Below are 18,122 nucleotides of genomic sequence, written 5' to 3'. Positions count from 1 at the left end.
TATATTCAGGTTTCAGATATGCTTACGCATCTGTGTATTTGGCTTGGCCACAATTTGCTGGTTCCTACAAAGTTGGCTCCTTTCACATGGGGAAGGAGAGAAGTGTGGTGTGTATTTTCAAAGAGGTGGGGCTTTTCTTGAAAAAAAAAAAAGGAAAGGCTTTTCATTATGTAGCCGAAGCTTCCCCCGTGAGTGTAATTGCACCTAACGTTGTCTATGTAATAGGTTGATTTTCTTTAAAATAGCAGCGGCTGCTTTATTATAATCAAAGTTCATTATGGAAAAAAATGAATGGTGAAGAAATTTATGAAGCAGATCTATTTTTTGAAACAAACATGGATACTTCCTGGGTCAAGTGCTAACCTTTTCACCTCCAACTCAATGTTGACATATATATAAACAGAATCCCCTTCAAAAGCTGAAACTCTTCAGTCAGTCTTTCCTCACATCAATGAACCAAGAGCTAAGAGATTCACATTTAATTAGCTCCAGTATAAAGCTGTTTGAGGATGGGGGCCCCCACCCCACCCCTCTTCCTTCTTTCTGGATTGTTGGACAGTGTGCCAAAATATTCCACTCTTTAAATTGAGTGTGGTCTGTACTGAGTAAACCCTTGCATCCCTCCTCCAGTTCCTCCTGTTAATATCCACTCCTTCCTTCCACTTTTTAAACCCCTACTCCCAGTTCCTTCTGGGTTACATATCTCATTCCCATCAGATTCAGCTTTGATTTCACAGCCACCATGGCTGTAATGGGTCTACCGCTCAATTTCCATGCCACATAACCCAGAAAAACATTTTAATTTTCTCTGGGCTCAATAGGTTCTTCCAGGTGAACTTGCGGAAGCCTCCCTGAAGTCTGTCAATATTCAAGTTGCTTCTGACCAATGCATGTGTCTGCTGGTCTCAAACAGAAGAAGCCAGCAAATCAAAAAGTTCAAAGTGACTCTCCTCCTAGACCTGTTACCACGTTCCCTTTCACACATTTTTGGAGGCTTCAATTTAACCCCAAGAGTAGAGCAGAAATTTTACAGCATCACAAACAAATACAGACATGACTTCCGCTCCAAAGGGTGTTTTACAAAGGATGGGCTGGGGTTCAGGGTGGGTGGGTAGTGAGAAATCCTACAAAAACTTGTAATTTGCAGGCCTCCTAGAGCATCCTTGAGATTTCCTGTAGTTCCCTGTCAAAGAGAGTGAGCCTGGACTCTGCAGGCGCAGTTGCTGCGGCCATATCAAGGGCACCCGGTGCCCTCCCTTCAGCTCCTGGGTTCTGGGGTTGCTTCTAAAAGACTCAAGTGGATGGAGGAGAACTTCAAAGTCAGCCAACTCTTTCTTTCATTTCCCGCCTGGCCGTATACAGTATCTTTTGTTTATTAGTGTAAAGCCACACAGTGAAACAGATGGCTGGTTTCCAAATACTTTAATGTGTTAAAGTGTCATTTGCATGCCACTGCCGAGATTTCAATATCTAAAAGCAGGGCCAACCCGCTGGAATCCCGGAGATTCCAATCTTCTAGGTGATGGTTTTAACGTAGCTGAGAGAGAGAGGAGAATGATGAATTATGGCTAAACATCCCAAGCCTTCTCTAGGTCGTGGAATAAATCAATTAACAAGCAATGCATTTAGGAAACATTAATATACCTTTCAACAAGGAAAACATTTGTATCTTTTTAGTTGTCCCAATCGATTAAATCAAAGGCGCTTAACACATCCTATTTCAAGGTCTCTCTTTTTCTGTTTTGGTCTCTGAGGAGCACAGTTAGCTCCTTGAAAAATGACAGCCATGGTAACTGAAACGACAGAAGACGGAAAACAGAAAATAACATTTTATTGATAAATTTAAAAAGGACAAGAGTCTCAATTAGGGACTTGGGATAATCACAATATAAAATTCCAGTTTTCCAATGCTTTTTCCTCACTTCTCTCACCTTCATTCAAAGTACTCCAGAAATTCAGGGTGTCCCCAACTGAGGCTGAGTTGAAATTGTGCTGTGACTCTGAAGTCTGCTCTCGGCTTCACCTTTGAAAGTTTACTTTTGGAGGCTATTGAGATGCCCTGGTGTTTTCCTCTGGGGCAATCAGATTCAAACCGATCAATATTTACTCAGTCTGAAAGGGTTGTTGAAAAGCCTGCTAACAACAAACTGCTTAGCTGCTCACCCCTGTTTAATCTCAGGTTCACTGAAAGTTCAAGAAGAGATGAATGCAGTGATGGGTCACTTTAGAATGAGTCCCAGTGGTTTATCTGAGCTCTCTGCTAAAGGCAACAATTATAGTTCCATCCCTCTTTGGGAAAGGGTTAACCTGCCTATTATTCTTTTGCTAAACAGTGTTTACTAGAAACTTAAAACACTTTCCTCTCCCTTCCTGGCTTTTTTTGGGGGGTGGGGTGGAGAGGGACTTTCCAGCTGCCCTTCTCCTGTCTCCTCTAGCTTTCTGCCAAGCCACTAGGTTTCATTTGACTTAAAATAAATTACACTGAATATTTAAGAAACATTCAGTTAGCCTGACAGAAGAGATCCGATTTATTTCAGATGCCACGAACTATGAAATGAAGCTCTTTGGGCCATTACAGTGCATCTTCTTTGCGAAAGAACAGGGCAAGATTGAATTGAAATCCATTTGCGTTTGAGTAATATCGACAATCAGAGCCCCAATATCCATCTGAGATGGCTGTTTAGACATCAGATAGGGGGGAGTGGAGGGGGAAGTGACTTGTGCAGAAGCAAATACCTCAGGTGGAAAGTCAACTTTAAAATTTTATGCCCTCCGAGCATACGAACTGCTGAGATGAAAGGAAGACCCAAGGAAGCCAATGGGGAATGGTGGGAGAAGATGCTGGACCCTGAAGCTAATTGCTACAGCTCTTCAGAGGTCAAAGTTCATATAATCACTGCATACATGCATACTAAATAGGGACCTATTAAGCTTTTCTGATGGCTGAGCACGTCTGTGGAAAAAACGGTCACTGCTGTTTGTGTTTCTTCCTGAAGAATAATCATCCTTGCAGTAGAAGCTCTAGGAGTCTGAGTCTTTAATTTACTATTTTGAATGACAGGCAACCTTCTGTTTTAAAATTTTGAAAACGGTGCGTGAACAGCATCTTTCTTAATATTGGTTGGGACTGTAAAATACCTCTCTCGGAAATGCTATGGCTTTTTCAACACACACAAGAACATCATGCCCCTATCAGATGAGCTACTCACTAGATGGCTAACTTTGGTGACCCTCTGCTGAAGATAATTTACTTTTTCCTGCATTTCTGAGACCACACGGAAGTTCTGTCTTAGGACTTCTTGTGCTTAGGTGACCAGAATGGATAGAAATCCATCTACCCGAACTCTAATTTTATGAGTCAGAGAGATAAGGCACCCAGAGGTGGATTGATTCGACACAGAGCACATAATATCAATACTCTTATTTCCTAAATAAAAACCAGAGTGGCTTAGCACCTGAGGCCAGTGCACTGAATGCTAAATTCCTGATTTTATATTGTTCCTTCCCATTTATTCAATATGATTAGTTTCAGGCTGGATATTGTTTAAATTTTTCTACTTCTGGCTTACTAGCCACACACGCAGTCAAGTCTTTGATATTGAGGCCATCAGGATTACTGAATCTTTGAAACAATCTCCCAGTATGGCAGATGGAATGTTTCTGCCATCTTGTTTGAACAACAAAATGTTGGGCTACTTGCTGTTAAAGACATATGTCTAAAAATATAAAAATAGAGATAGAGCAAGCAGGCAATATTCAACATAGGTATATTTGTTGTTGTTGTTTCTAAACCTAGACTAGAGAAGAACAAATGAAAGAGGAGTTGCCTGTACCCAAGTTCAACAACCTCCCTTAAACTGTCAAGTGGTATCAGCCACTTGACAGGGGGTGTCTTAGCCCTGAATCGTTTGGTTTTTTTTGTGTGTGTGTGCTTGTTTGTTTTGTGGCACAGCATATCCTCCTGAATTGTTCTGGTCCATATTTCTTAATTTTCTCCACAACTTACTCATTTACCTAAAACTCTCTCTCTCTCTCTCACACACACACAAGCAAGGCACCCCAAGCCCAAACAATTAACATAAAGTTTCCTTACAACACAACCTGCCTCGTTTTCCTTCCTCAGTGGGGTTCTACTGATCTCAGCAGAACCTGCTGCCCAAAGGGACATCTACGCTGTCAGCGTTTGAAGAGCTTAACTGGAATCCCTAGCGTTTTAGAGCCTTATTTTTAATAACACCAAACATCAAATATAGCTGACCTTCGGGCTGCAGAACTGAAAACCAAGTAATAATCAACGCTGCTCCGTAGACACTAGCCTATGACCTCACCACCCCCAATCCCAAACCCCAATTACATCATGCAAAACAGTCCGGAAAGACTGCATTTTGAGCTTATTGTAAATAAATGAAAAGCCCAATGTTTCTTTCTCAACATCTCCAGACACATCTAAAATATGTCTCCATTTTTTAAACATCCCATTACATTTTTCTTGTTAAAAATGTGTTTGTAAAACGTCTAGTCACAGGGCTAATCTATAGAAATCAGATTGTTTTACGTTTTCCTTTTTAGGTTTGGGTGGTTACTTGGTTAAAAAAAAAAAAGAAAGAAAGAAAGGGGGAAAAAAGCACCAAGCAACTGCTTGCAACAGAAAATAAAGGAAAAATTATTGAATGACTTTTTTCTTTTTACATCAGGCGACTTTTGAGTCGCGCTGGACACTTCACAAATTACGACCTGCTACCTTTTAACAGAAAAATCGCCATAGACCCATACGAAGGCAGGAAGCAATGATTTAAGATGGTAGGGGACACCCCTCCCCCCAATATCAGCAATGTTCTTGGACGGGAATTTTCCATTCTGAGAAGCAAATGGGCTTCTTGCTTCAGGGCGCGCAGGGGGCAGCTGCCCCAGCCTCGGCGAGAGCACGGCGGGCGCGGGGAGACCCGGCCGGTGCTACTGCCTTGAGAGACAGGGTTCAGGGGGTGCCGTCCGGTCTCCGCGGGCCCGCGGGGGTGGAGGGGAGCACAGACGTCGCGGCTATAACGACTTGCCCCCTCGGCTTCCCCGCCTTCTCTCTCCGAATTCCGGAGCGAGCGGCCGCGCTTCCTTTCACGTCCTCGCGGGACCCACGCGGAGCAGGAGGGAGCAGCACCTGGGCCTCCCCGGTGTGCGGCGCCGCGGGGTGGACCGTGAACGCCACAGGAGTCAGCGCGCGTCTCCCGCGGCGGTTGAGAGCCCCGCCGGGTCTCAAGGGACCACCTCGCCTCCCGTCTCCTCTTTATTTCCCAGCCGGCACCCCTTGCGTCCGGCTGCTCCGGGGATGGAGTCGCAGGGCCTGAGAGATGCGGCCTAAAATGCCGCAGGCGGCCGCCTGACTTCTCCCGGTGAGGGCCTAGGCCTTCCGTCCAGCTCGCGAACCACCCCCGGCTTCCTGGACAGAACATTCACCCCCAGGAGAAGAAACCCAGGTCGGAAACCTAGCCCCCTAGTTCACCTTTCTGATTTGAAAGCGGAGGGAGACTTTACTCCCTGCCTGCCCCCTCCTCTCGGAGATTTTCAACATACGTTTAATTGAGTAATATGTTCATTCCCCTTCTGGTTCGACTAAGATGCTCTGAGGGTAGAGGTGAGGGTTGCAGGTTTGGTGAGTTTCTAAACAGTGAATGTTCCTAGAGAGACAAGTACTTCTCTGCTCAGGGAAACAGCCTTGCTTCTCAGATGTCCTCTCCTCATTCAGTTGTAGAGTCAAACCCTGCCTTACCTCAAGTCTCACTTCTTTCTAGAAAGTTTCCTGTACTACTTTCAACTCTATCAGCTGAGCCTCTCAGAGTTCCACCTTTTGCGCAGGAAGCTTTGTTATAGAACAACTAACGGGAGTTGTGTGTGAGTTTTGACTCCCCCTAAGAGATATTAAGCTTCTTGAGGGCAGGGCTCTTGACGTTTAATAATGAGAAGGCAGGGCTTCCCTGGTGGCGCAGTGGTTGAGAGTCCGCCTGCCGATGCAGGGGACATGGGTTCGTGCCCCAGTCCGGGAAGATCCCACATGCCGCGGGGCGGCTGGGCCCGTGAGCCGTGGCCGCTGAGCCTGCGCGTCCGGAGCCTGTGCTCTGCAACGGGAGAGGCCACAATAGTGAGAGGCCTGCGTACCGCAAAATGAATGAATAAATAAATAAATAAAATAATAATAATGAGGAGGCAGTCCCTGGGGAAAGTGCTCTGGACTGGAATTCAGGACACCTGTGTTTAGTCTTTTCTCTTTCACAGTAGAAGCTTAGGTAGGTAGGATACTTAACCTTTCTATACTTTGAGATTCTTAAATTATAAAATAAGGCTAATGTTCTTGTTGACTTTTAAGTTACCCTCTAAAATTTATGTGATTTTTCAGAATCTTGAAAGTCTCGTATTTATTCAGGATTACTCTGAGTCAAGCCCTACGTCAAATACTTTACTTACATTAACTCATTTAATCCGCCCCAAGAAGGAAGTGTTTTTATTCTTTTGATTTTCAGATAAGAAAACGGAAAGGTGTAAGATGTTAAGTAACTTGTCCACTGAATCCAGAGTCCAAATTCTTATGCATTTTGTTGTAGTGCTTCTCCACAGTGCCAACCACATAAGTCCTCTACAAAGAGTTATCAGGCTATTGGTGTTTGATACAGGTACTATCATGCTGGTAAAGAATTAGAGAGCTGGGGAAACTGACTGTTTAATATCAGATGTATGTGCAAACTATGGCTGTACCTTCTTGGGAAAATTAGCAAATGGCAAGTATTTGAATGAAAACAAAGCTAAAGAGAGAGGTCAAATTTAACAGTAAAGTCAATGAGAGGATTAAATTAATAAAGACTTTTTTTCATGTCTGACACTTATTGCTTAAGGAAATAATTTTCAGGGAGAAGAAAGATACTGTTTATATTCACAAATGATGTCTGTGGCATGCCTAACATGTGCAGAAAATTGGAAATATTCAATGTAAAATATAAATGTGTTGTCTCTATGAAAGCTAACATCCATATGGTTGGAAACATTTGAATGCATGAAGTCCCACCCCCCAGTTTTCATTTGGTTATTTGATATACTGAAAATCAGTCACAATTTGCATTTAAAGAATAAAGGAAAAGAATAATTCATCCTCACCCAAAGGGGCCACTCCTCATAGTTTACCACTTTACACTTCTTGACTGAGAATAACAAGAGCAACCAGAACTTCGAGGAATATATCATGAGGCCTAAAGAGAGCCAGTCTTCAGAAGTCAGTTATTCTCAGCACTCAGTTTGCACAAAGTGAGATTGAACTGTATGTAGAAACACATACATTTGCTTCTTCCCTTTTCTAATTTTCATAAGTGAACAAGGACTTGGCAAAATTACAAACATTACAATATTACTGATATTATTTAGTTTTGAATCACAGAATCTAAGACAAGAAGAGACATTAGAAGTCATCTAATTTGGTTTCTCTACTTTACAGGTGAAGAACCTAAGGTCCAGAAAGGTGCTAGCAGCAATAGTGGTAAGAAAAAAATATTTACTTATATCTTTAATAGGTACTTAAGTGGATATTAGAACTGGCAGGCAAAAGTTAACCTCAAGCTAGATGTATTAATAACATTAATGATTAATTACTATATTAAGTATAGTAATTATAGTAATTAACTTCAGTAATAATTAAATACTGAAGATCTAAAAGTTATTAAGAATAAGCAGGTTTGAATAACTAGATATATGCCCAGAGGGTTTCTTCCTTCCTACTTACCTCCAAGAATCTTACAGAAAAGGTGACTGCTCACATCCATCCTATCCCACAGGATATTAAACAGGGTAAAAAGGAACTGGCTGATCCATTTTATTTCTTCCATTTCAGAATTTTTTTAATGTGATTTGACAGATGAAACAGAGACAAAATCAAGAAAAGAGCCAGGCTTCTTAATTACCCTGCCCAAGCCACTCAGATGGCATGTTAATTCCCTGGTTGTTCCCTGATTCAGACACCATGGAAGTTGAGGGCATTCTGGTTCCTATGAACCACAAGGACTTCACTTGCAATTCATTATCTTACATCCAATACACTCCTTCTATGAGAGAGATCCAGACTTTAGCAAGTTGTGCCAACTTATTCTTTGTATGTTAATATTTATTATTAACTTTCTTGGTACCAGATGCTGAGCTAAGAGTTTTATGTGTATCATATCTCAGTTAGTCTTCATAACAGCCTTATGATGTGGGTTTTACTATTCCCATATACAGATGGAGAAACTGAAGTTTAGAGAAGTTCTCTAAGTTGCTCTCCATTACATAGTGAGTGATCAGTAAAAGTTGAAATTGACAGCCCATGTATTTAATTCTCACATACTGAAGCCTCATATCTTAAGAATGTGAAAGTAAAACGTAATTAAGACTAACCTTAAATTTAACTTCAGACTTTAAATGTTTATATTTTAGAAGCCTAGTGTTAAGTTGTTATAAACCTTATAACATTATGAATGATCTTAGTTCTGTTGAAAAATATATTAAAAATATATAATTATGAACATGCATACAAAAAAGTTAATTTTTCTATTTGGGGTTTTATTGCTGACAGAATTGAAGCTCTCAGAATAACAATTATTTGCTTGCAATACTCATAGCCTAGTAAAGAAATAGCATGGTTCTATAATATCATACAGATAAAATTATTAATAAAAAAAATTACCGATTATCATCACATTCCCCAAAATATAGCTTTTTTCTAGAGTCCAGTCTTTGGCCCTATGCATACTTTTACTTAAAGGCAATTATTGTGTACCATGATTTTGAATTCCACATTTTTTCACTTACGTTATATCATAAATAATATCTGTGTTTATGTGGTATAGTTTTTTTTTTTTTTTTTTTTTCTTTTTGCGGTATGCGGGCCTCTCACTGTCGTGGCCTCTCCCGTTGCGGAGCACAGGCTCTGGATGCGCAGGCCCAGCGGCCATGGCTCACGGGCCCAGCCGCTCCGCGGCATATGGGATCCTCCCAGACCGGGGCACGAACCCGTATCCCCTGCATCGGCAGGTGGACTCTCAACCACTGCGCCACCAGGGAGGCCCTGTGGTATAGTTTTTATTTGATGATTAAAACAGTGGAAGTATCATTACTTATTACATAAGATATTTTTCTTTCTTTTCTTTCCTCCCTCTCCCCTATTTCTTTTAGTGGGATTGGCCAACATCTGAACCTTTTATGTTTAGAGAATTTCTCACTGTGAGCCAGAAAAGGCCATACCCTTGCTTTCTCGGTAGCCTCATCTGTTTCCAGCATAGCCATGGGAAGGTGCTGTAGATAACATCCAGCAGCAGTTAGGTCTAGTGGTTTGGCAACATCAGGGTTTGGGGTAAGGGTAGTTGTCTCCTTACCAGACTGGCTGTGTGGTGACATTTTGGCTCTGGCTGCTGAGCTTTCCATTTTTCAAGCTTGATTTCCAGTCTTCCTAGCAATTTTCTGAGCTATCCATTTATTTAATCCTTTTCCAATGAAATAACCAACAGTTAGTTTCTGTTGCTTACAACTAAGAATCCAGATAATGTACCATATTATAAACCAAATAGTGGTGCTTTGAATTTTTTTTAGGGCTTGTGGGCTATGGCCTGGAATTGTGGGAGGGAAATTGGACCAGATGGCTTAGAAAGTATCTATGTAAGATGGCCAAATGGCAGCTTCTTCAAATTCCATTTTCTCTCCTTCCCCAGCTTTGGGCTCTTTTAATACACACCCTTTTCACTTTGTTAAACCTAAACAAGTACGTTAAAAGAGCCAAAGATGGCCCTTTTCTTTGTCCACCAAGAAAACACAAATTTATCTAATTGAGTTGTAGAACAGAACTTATTTCCTATTTTATTTTACAGCTTTCCTATCTTATCATCTCAAGTAGTTATTCTTCTGAGTCTGAGCCTATGTGTACGAGAGTAGCTGACACTTCCTGATAGCTCACATTATACTAGGCACTCTGCTAAGCACTTTCCATGGGTTGCCTCCTTAAAATCCTCTCCACAACACTATGAGGTGTAGGTACTATTAAAATCCTTATTTTAAAGAAGATGAAACTGAGAAGAGAGGTCACCCAGCTAGAAAATGGCAATGCTCACTTTTAAACTTAGCCGTCTGGCTCCTGAGCACTCATTCTTAATAACATTGTATATACACTCTCTACCCTAACTTGCTTGACTCATCCCATTTTTCTTTTTCTTACTTTTCATCTTTCTCATCTCTAACTTTTTCTTTCCTATTTGAGAATGACATGAAGGCATCCCATCCAGTCCCTAATTGAACATCTATAATTGTGGGAGGTGAGTGGTTCAGTACCTGTCACTTGCGGGTGCCCTTGAGAATACCTCTAGTTTTGCTCTCCTGGCTCTAGGAATTCCTTCTAGCTTCACCTCTTCCTGACCTCCTCTAATTCCATCCCTTCCCCCACTAGGAACTTCTGCTCTCTCGTCATCTGGTTTCTTTCTTGCTGTCTTCTATTTGAATCCTGTCTCATGACTGTGCTCCTACATTAATTAAAATATTTATTCAGAGGTGATGCAAAATTTTACAGAGAGAAGATACCATCCCCTTTCAAGGAGTTTACAAATCGCAATGAAGTATATAACCTGATTTATGTTAGAGAACATTTTTTAATTAATATTTTTATTAGAATTTAGTTAAACATTTAAACTTCTAGGATTTTATTATAAAAGTGGCATAGAGTAATTACAGGTGACATTCCTTTCTCCCCAGAACGTATAACTTGAGAGTAAGCCTTTAGTTCTGGTTGGGGCTGTGATCAACATGTGATTTGGGTCAAATGCTAAGGTTTTATGATGACCTTTGCTGGAGAAGACATGATGGTGGGGAAATGTTAACATAATCTTCATGCCCTCATTTGACTGCGAAAGCCAAGAGAATGGAAAGAGAAGAGTGTCAGAATTGTAGAAACTTGGGGCTTTTCAGGTGTTTGTGAGTCAGAAAGGATGAAAATGGAGGATGAGATAGTTGGAAATGACCCTGGGGAAATTGTATGCTTAGGAAAAAGGGGATTTAATTTTGGGAAAATTCTGTAGATGGAATCTAGGGATGCTACCAAGTTAGATAGAGTTCTTAATGGTTTCAAGGTGATCCAGTTCTGGAATATGTGAGTGACTAGAGGAAGTTTTTTTTAAAAAAACTTCTGGTTTAAAAAAAGAAAATAGAGTTAGGAACAACTCTAAAAGCAAGATAATTCACCCATGGTTTAATGTAACTATGCAATTATGCATATATGTGTTTATATCTCTCTTTAGAAGAGCCTTTCCTTCTAATGCTACACTACTCACATTGTTCACCTGCCTTCTTGAGCTCTGTCCAAAGAGCCAAGCTCTTTCTTGTCTGAGGGACTTGCAACCTGGAATCACTCCCCCCTCCCCATTTTCTTCTAAGATCTTGAGGCTTTAGCTAAATGATGCTTCTTCAGAGAGGCCTTACCTGAGCACCCTCTTTGTTTCCTTTACATACTATCAGAGTTTGCAGATGTAGTTTTATATATATATTTTGTCTCTTCTTCTAGACCATAAGCAACCTATGCCCAGAGGGCTCTTCTGTCCATGCACTACTTTATGTTTCCTCAGCATACAGTTCCTGTCACATAGTAAATGCTCAATGGACATTGAATGATTGTTTATATTAATTGGGGTCCAGCTAAGCTGCTGTTACAAAGAAATCTAAAAATACAGTGACTTAAATATGGCTGACTTTAATTCTCTTGCATGTAAAATTTCAGAGAAATATAAGAGCCCAGACTGCTGGGCTGCCTTAGCTCCATGAGGTCATTCATAAGGTGGGTTTCTTCCACTGTGCTCTTCCAACATTCCTTAGGTCTTGTCTGTATGGTTGAAGCTGTGTCACCTCCACATTCCCATTTCAGTTTTTAGGAAGAGTGATAGAGGGAAAGTGGAAGGCAAGCAATTTCCTACGAAGGAAGTGACTTGTAAGTGGCACACAATTTCCACTAACATTTTATTGTGATGAACTTAGTCACATGGCCACACCTAGCTGCAAAGGATACTAGGAAATGCAAAGGATACTAGAGAATGGGTATTTGGGGAATAACTAATCATTTGCTTCATTGTTGGATAAATGTTTGTTGAAAGAATGAATATTAATTCTTACATTATCAGAGGTTGGAATAAAATAGGGGTTTGAGAGCTGTGTTTTAGAATCCCAGAAAAATATTTATGATATAAAATATTAGATATAGACTAAGATAGCATCAAATATGTTTTGTGACACAACCTATTCACCTGCAAATTTTGGGACAAGGGGGGTTAAAGTTCTAAGAAATTTGCTAAGGCCAAGAAATTGAGCAAAGGGGGCATGGGTGGCTCTGGGTATTGTGGGTACATACCTGGCCTTGTTAGAATTGGGAGATGAATTCCATGTCTTCAGCAAGCTCCCAGAAATAAGCTTTTAGCTGCTACAGTTAGGTAAGACTTTCCTAATCAGAAGGGAGCTATTTTGAGGCAAGGACATTACTTGATTACCAGCCTTTTCTCTTTGTTAACCTAAATTTGACACTAACAAAGACTTTGAAATTCTACAGCAGAAAACAGAGCAAAACCAAATAGTAACTATTTTAAAGAACATAGATAAAATTTATGTTCCAATGATGTGTCCTGATAGAGAAATCACATTTTTACAAGTGTGGCTTGAGTATGGAGCTGTATGACAGCGCTTGCACCTGTCCTTCCCTTTGAGTGGCTCAGGGCATCTTGGCTTATCACCAGCTGGCCTGGTCAGGTGACTACAGATGAAATGAAGGGGCCCAGCTGCTGCCACAGCCCAAGTTGTCTTTGTTTGTGGTTGCAGAAGACACTGGGTTTGGTGTTAGCTCCTCCTGTCTTAAATGTTCTTTGCACAAAAAAGGTAACCGTTTCCTTCCCATCTCCCCAATATATTTGGCCAAAAGATTTAGGGAGCCCATTTTGCCCCTTTCTCTGCCTTTCAGCCTGCCAGACTCCTTCCAGCTGAGCTCATAGGTCTGTCTTCTGTGAAACCTGTCCCAGGGAGAGCGAATCGTCCTCCTTCAGCATTTCATTTGTTAGAGCACGTCTTACCTTTGGACTTTAAATTCTTTTAACCAGGCTGTTACTCTTCTTCGTAAATTACTCCAAGATAGAGACCATAACTTATTAATCATCCTCTCTGCCTTGTACAATCCCTATCACATGGTAGACACTTGATAAATGTTTGCTGAATGCATGAATGGGTGAATGAGTGAGTGGGTGAGGGAAAAATTCTTTGGGTTCTTTCTATAGCCTATCAGCTATTCTAATGTGGTTCATGACTCCCCAAGGCTGGGTACACAAAGTGTGATCTCAAGTTCTTCCATGTTTCTGAAATATTTTCTCCCTTGCTTACTAAAGTTAAATTGAAATTCAAAATTCTTTGATGGAGAATCGACCTTTCAGTATACAATGAGGTGTAAAATGGTTTAAATGTAAATGCTGCTTGAATGAATATACTGACTAAAGCTTATTGACACTAAAGTGTAACCAATCAGTCAGTCAAAAAGTGTAAATAACTGATACTAGAGCCTTTTCTGTTTTGACAGGGGGGTGTAAGTTAGAGAGAAGTTGGTGCTTGGGCCTTAGATTGGCAGGAGAGGATGGGAGGTCAAAGGGTCATCTAGGTAGAAACAGAGCACAGAAAGGGGAAGTAGGGGCCACTGATTTAACACTTCCTTAATGTCTCAATTTTAGAGAGAAGTATGGCAGGACCACTCATGTTCGTGCTTTTATCAGGACAGTGTTGGGAACTATATGGCATGTGAACACTACTTTATAGGATTTGTTAAGATCTGGCTGTTTGTGCATGTGTGCACTTTAAGAAGTTGACTTTGTTGCAGAGGACTTACATTTTCAGCAGAGTTAATTAACGGTTGTATAACCTAGATTATACCCTAAAATAACTCTCCCAGTAGTAGAACAGTCTGTGTACTTTGCGTGACTAAGTGGTGTTGGAGATGGCCCTGGACAGGTAGATGATATGTCAAGATTTGATTTTGAGTTGGAGCTCCCTAAATGGGGACTGCCATAATTTATATTTTATGGTAAATTGCTGTTATCAAAGGATCTCTGATACCTCAGATTATTCAAGTAGAGCTGCTTAAATAGCTCAAGGCACTTTGCAAATTTCTGGCTGGTTCTCTCAGTACCTTTGGAAGTGGAGACCAAATATGTGCCATCGGAGGCCCAGTGCTGCACGATTAACTGAAAATTTGTGGCTTATGCAGTGCCAAATGGTCAGTTTGGCTTTCCTTTCTTTTCTTTTCAATCTCCCTTGAACTGGAATTGAACTTGAGTATTGGTTTGAGAGCCAGATGTCCTAGTTTTTGGTTTCTGACCCCACACTGAGTAGCTGTGTGGCACATCACAGATCACTTCTCCTCTCTGGGGTGAGGGAGCCTATATGAACCTCAGGGCTCATTCCAGACATGATACTTTCTATGTTTCTACTAGTTGCAACAACTAGAGTGTTTGACATAGCAAACCAGTAGCAGAGTTTGGACTGGAACACATGTCTTAGAACCCACTTAAGCTCTACTTTAAAAAATCTTAATTTCACAATTTTTATCGAAGTATAAAATATACTTAGTATAGTGAGTGTATAAATTGCACTAATCTTAAGTGTACAGATTGTTAAATATTTTTAAAGTAGGTATTGAATTGTAATTTAGTTATGTTAAAAAATAATTAAAGAAGACAGTTTAGGTGATACAAATAAATTTATTTAACACTTCAAGAAGTGAACAGTCTCCTTTTGGAGAACTGCAAAATGGAGCAAGAACCTTTAACAGGATAAAGAATTAAGAACAGGGAAGAGACAAATAGAAAATATCTGATTGGCTGGGGCCACAGAGTCAAACCTTGTTTGAGGTGAGAGTTAGCTTGGCATTTGGGGATTGGCTGACCGGGTACACTGAGTTTCTGGTCAAGCGGAGCAATCACAGGAACACAAAAGTTATCTAAGTTTTGGTTTGCTGACATGGCATCCCAGGTGGGAGTGGATCCATCTTGGGTCTAGAAAGTTATTTGAGCAGCTTTAAGATGATTCAGCCTTTTAAAATGTATAGTTCGATGAGGTTTGATAACTATATTCTGTCATGTAGCACCACCATGGTCAGGATATAGGCCATTTCCATCATCCCCAAAAGTTCTCTTGTGTCCCTTTGCAAGTCAGTCACCTCCTTCCACCCTAAATTCCTGGAAACCACTGATCTGTTTTCTATCCCTATAGTTTTACCCTTTCTAGAATGTCATATAAGTGAAATCATACCATATGTAGACTTTTCTGTCTGACTTTTCTCTATAATCCTTTTAAGATTTATCACATACGTGTATAATTGCCACCTAGATCAAGATATAGTACTTTCCCAGCACCCCAAAAGGCTCTGTTCTGTGCTTTTCCAGTCAGCACCCTCCTCTCACTATTCTGACGTCTACCAATGTATTAGTCTTGTATTTCATATAAATTGAATTATACAGTAGGTACTGTAATGGCTTTTTTGCTTAATGTAATACCTGTAAGATTCATTCATGTTATAACTAGTAATAATAATTTTTATTTTAAAAAATCACTGTGTAGTATTCTACTGTATGAATATACCACATTTCATTTATCCATCCTACTGTGATGGCATTTGGGATGTTTCTGATATTTGGTTATTTTGAGTAAAGTTGAACATTCTAGTTGTTGTCTTTTGGTGAGAATGTGCACTCATATCTCTTGGATATATTCTTAAGAGTAGAATTGCTGGATCATAGGCTAGGCATATGTTTAGTTTTAATGCATGCTGCCAAATACTTTTCTAAAGTGGTTGTACCAATTTATACTCTCATCATCAATGTATGAGAGTTCCAATTACTCCACATCCTTGCCAATGCTTGGAATTGCCAGTTATATTTTAGCCTTTATGGAGAGTTGTAGAGTATAGTACCACTATCTTTTTTTTTTTATTGTGGTAAAATACATATAACATAAAATTTACTATCTTAACAATTTTTAAGTATAAAGTTCAGTGGTTTTAGTACATTCATAACGTTGTGCTACCATCACCACCATCCATCTCTAGAAGTCTTCGTCTTGTAAAACTGAAACTTTATACCCACTAAACAATAACTCTCCTTCCTCTCTTCTCTCCAGCTCATGGAAGCCACCATTCTCCTTTCTGTCTCTATGATTTTGACTGCCCTCAAATAAGTGAGATCATACAGTATTTGTCTTTTTATGATTGGTTTATTTTACTTAGCATAATGTCCTCAAGTTTCACCCATGTTGTAGCATATTGCAGAATTACCTTCTTTTTAAAGGCTAAGTAGTATTCATCGTATGTGTGTCTCACATTTTTCTCATTCATTCGTTCATCTTTTCATGTGCTTATTGGTGATTTATATATCTTCTTTGGGGAAATGTCTGTTAAGTCCTTTGCTCACTTTTGAACTGGGTTGTCTTTTTCATTGTTGAGTTTTAGGAGTTCTCTGTAGTCTGGATATTAGTAACCACTACTTATAAATAGAGTGAAATTGCATGTGCAACACCAGTAGTGTAATTCAGAAGTGTGGAGAGTCTGGAGTGATCAGTAATAAGGCAACCAACAAGGGTAAGCAGTGGTGGAGCCACCGTTTGTTGCCAAGAAGACATGAGGGTTTTTTTATTTATCATTCCTGTATCACTAAGAAGTAGTGGTGGTGGTGGTGAGCCTTCCCTCCCTGATTCAATCATACCTCCTCGCCTTTAATATTTATTTAATCCCATTTTCCCTGGAAGAAAATATCTGGGGGATTGGTTGATGAGGATCCCCCTCCTTAAGCCTTATCCAAAGAAATAGGTGAGGGCCTCCCTGGTGGCGCAGTGGTTGAGAGTCCGCCTGCCGATGCAGGGGACACAGGTTCGTGCCCCGATCCCGGAGGATCCCACATGCTGCGGAGCGGCTGGGCCCGCGAGCCATGGCCGCGGGGCCTGTGTGTCCGGAGCCTGTGCTCCGCAACGGGAGAGGCCGCAGCAGTGAGAGGCCCGCGTACAGCAAAAAAAAAAAAAAAAAAAAAAAAAAAAAAGAAATAGGTGAGTTTATTCCTCCTTCATTTGAGATGGCCTTTAGAAGCCTGTATCAAACCTCCACTGAAATCAGGGTAATAATTATTCAGGAATGGCAAGGTAAATGCAGAGAATCCACAAGTGGAGTATGGGTTCATATGCATGTTTGGAGCAAAAATATGCTTTATATTTTCAAAGACAGTAGTTTCCAGGAAACATAGTGAAGCTAAAGGGTCCACTTAGGATTCAGCTGTTATTCTTGATGTTGCTAGCACAGGTAGGTTTGAGCTGGTGGGCTGTGGGTGGGCCTTGCAATGTGGTTGTTCATCTAGTAACATGCCTATGAAAGTACAACCAAAACTGCCTGATGTTTTGTGCTCTAAACCTAATGTAACCTGTATAATGGAGTTTTTATGTGTACCCAAGAATCACTATGCATTTTAGAGTGTTTCTGGCTACTCTACAAATACATGAATCAGATTAAGGAATAGTCAGTCAAACTTGAATTAAATATACATTCCCATAATGGTGGTTATCTTTTTCTTTCTTGGCTTGACATTATTATAGCAAGCTAAAATAATAGGAGATAAGTAGCTATTATAAATGAACCATTAAAAGCAAGAGAAAGCCAAAGTTATCGCTCTCTCCCTGTCTCTTTATAAAAAGTAATGTAGTGAATTGGCATGGAGTTGCCTACTTTAATAATAAATCTGTTGTGTCAGGGCAATGACCTGATGTTTTCTTTCACATATAATTTATAGTCTATTGATTTAATTCTCTGAATATCTCACTCTATTGGTATAACATAAAACCATTTCTTAATTGAAAGACAAAGGAAGCTTGGGATGAAACCAAATGGCAGAATATTTTTATTGAAGATTTCTACTTGATCAATAGCCAAATAAATATGAGCTTATTATCAATGACAGTTTCAAGTTTAAAAGACCAAAAAAAGAGATGCTTTGATTCATCATCTATTTGGGTAATGGATTTATAGATTTATTTAGAAATTTAGGTTTTCTCCGTGGGACAGAGAGGGAGGCTTATGG

This window comes from Mesoplodon densirostris, chromosome 9, assembly GCF_025265405.1.
Source record: "Mesoplodon densirostris isolate mMesDen1 chromosome 9, mMesDen1 primary haplotype, whole genome shotgun sequence".
Taxonomy (NCBI): Eukaryota; Metazoa; Chordata; class Mammalia; order Artiodactyla; family Ziphiidae; genus Mesoplodon; species Mesoplodon densirostris.
The sequence above is the reverse complement of the archived record's forward strand: the minus strand, read 5'-3'. Positions refer to the sequence as shown.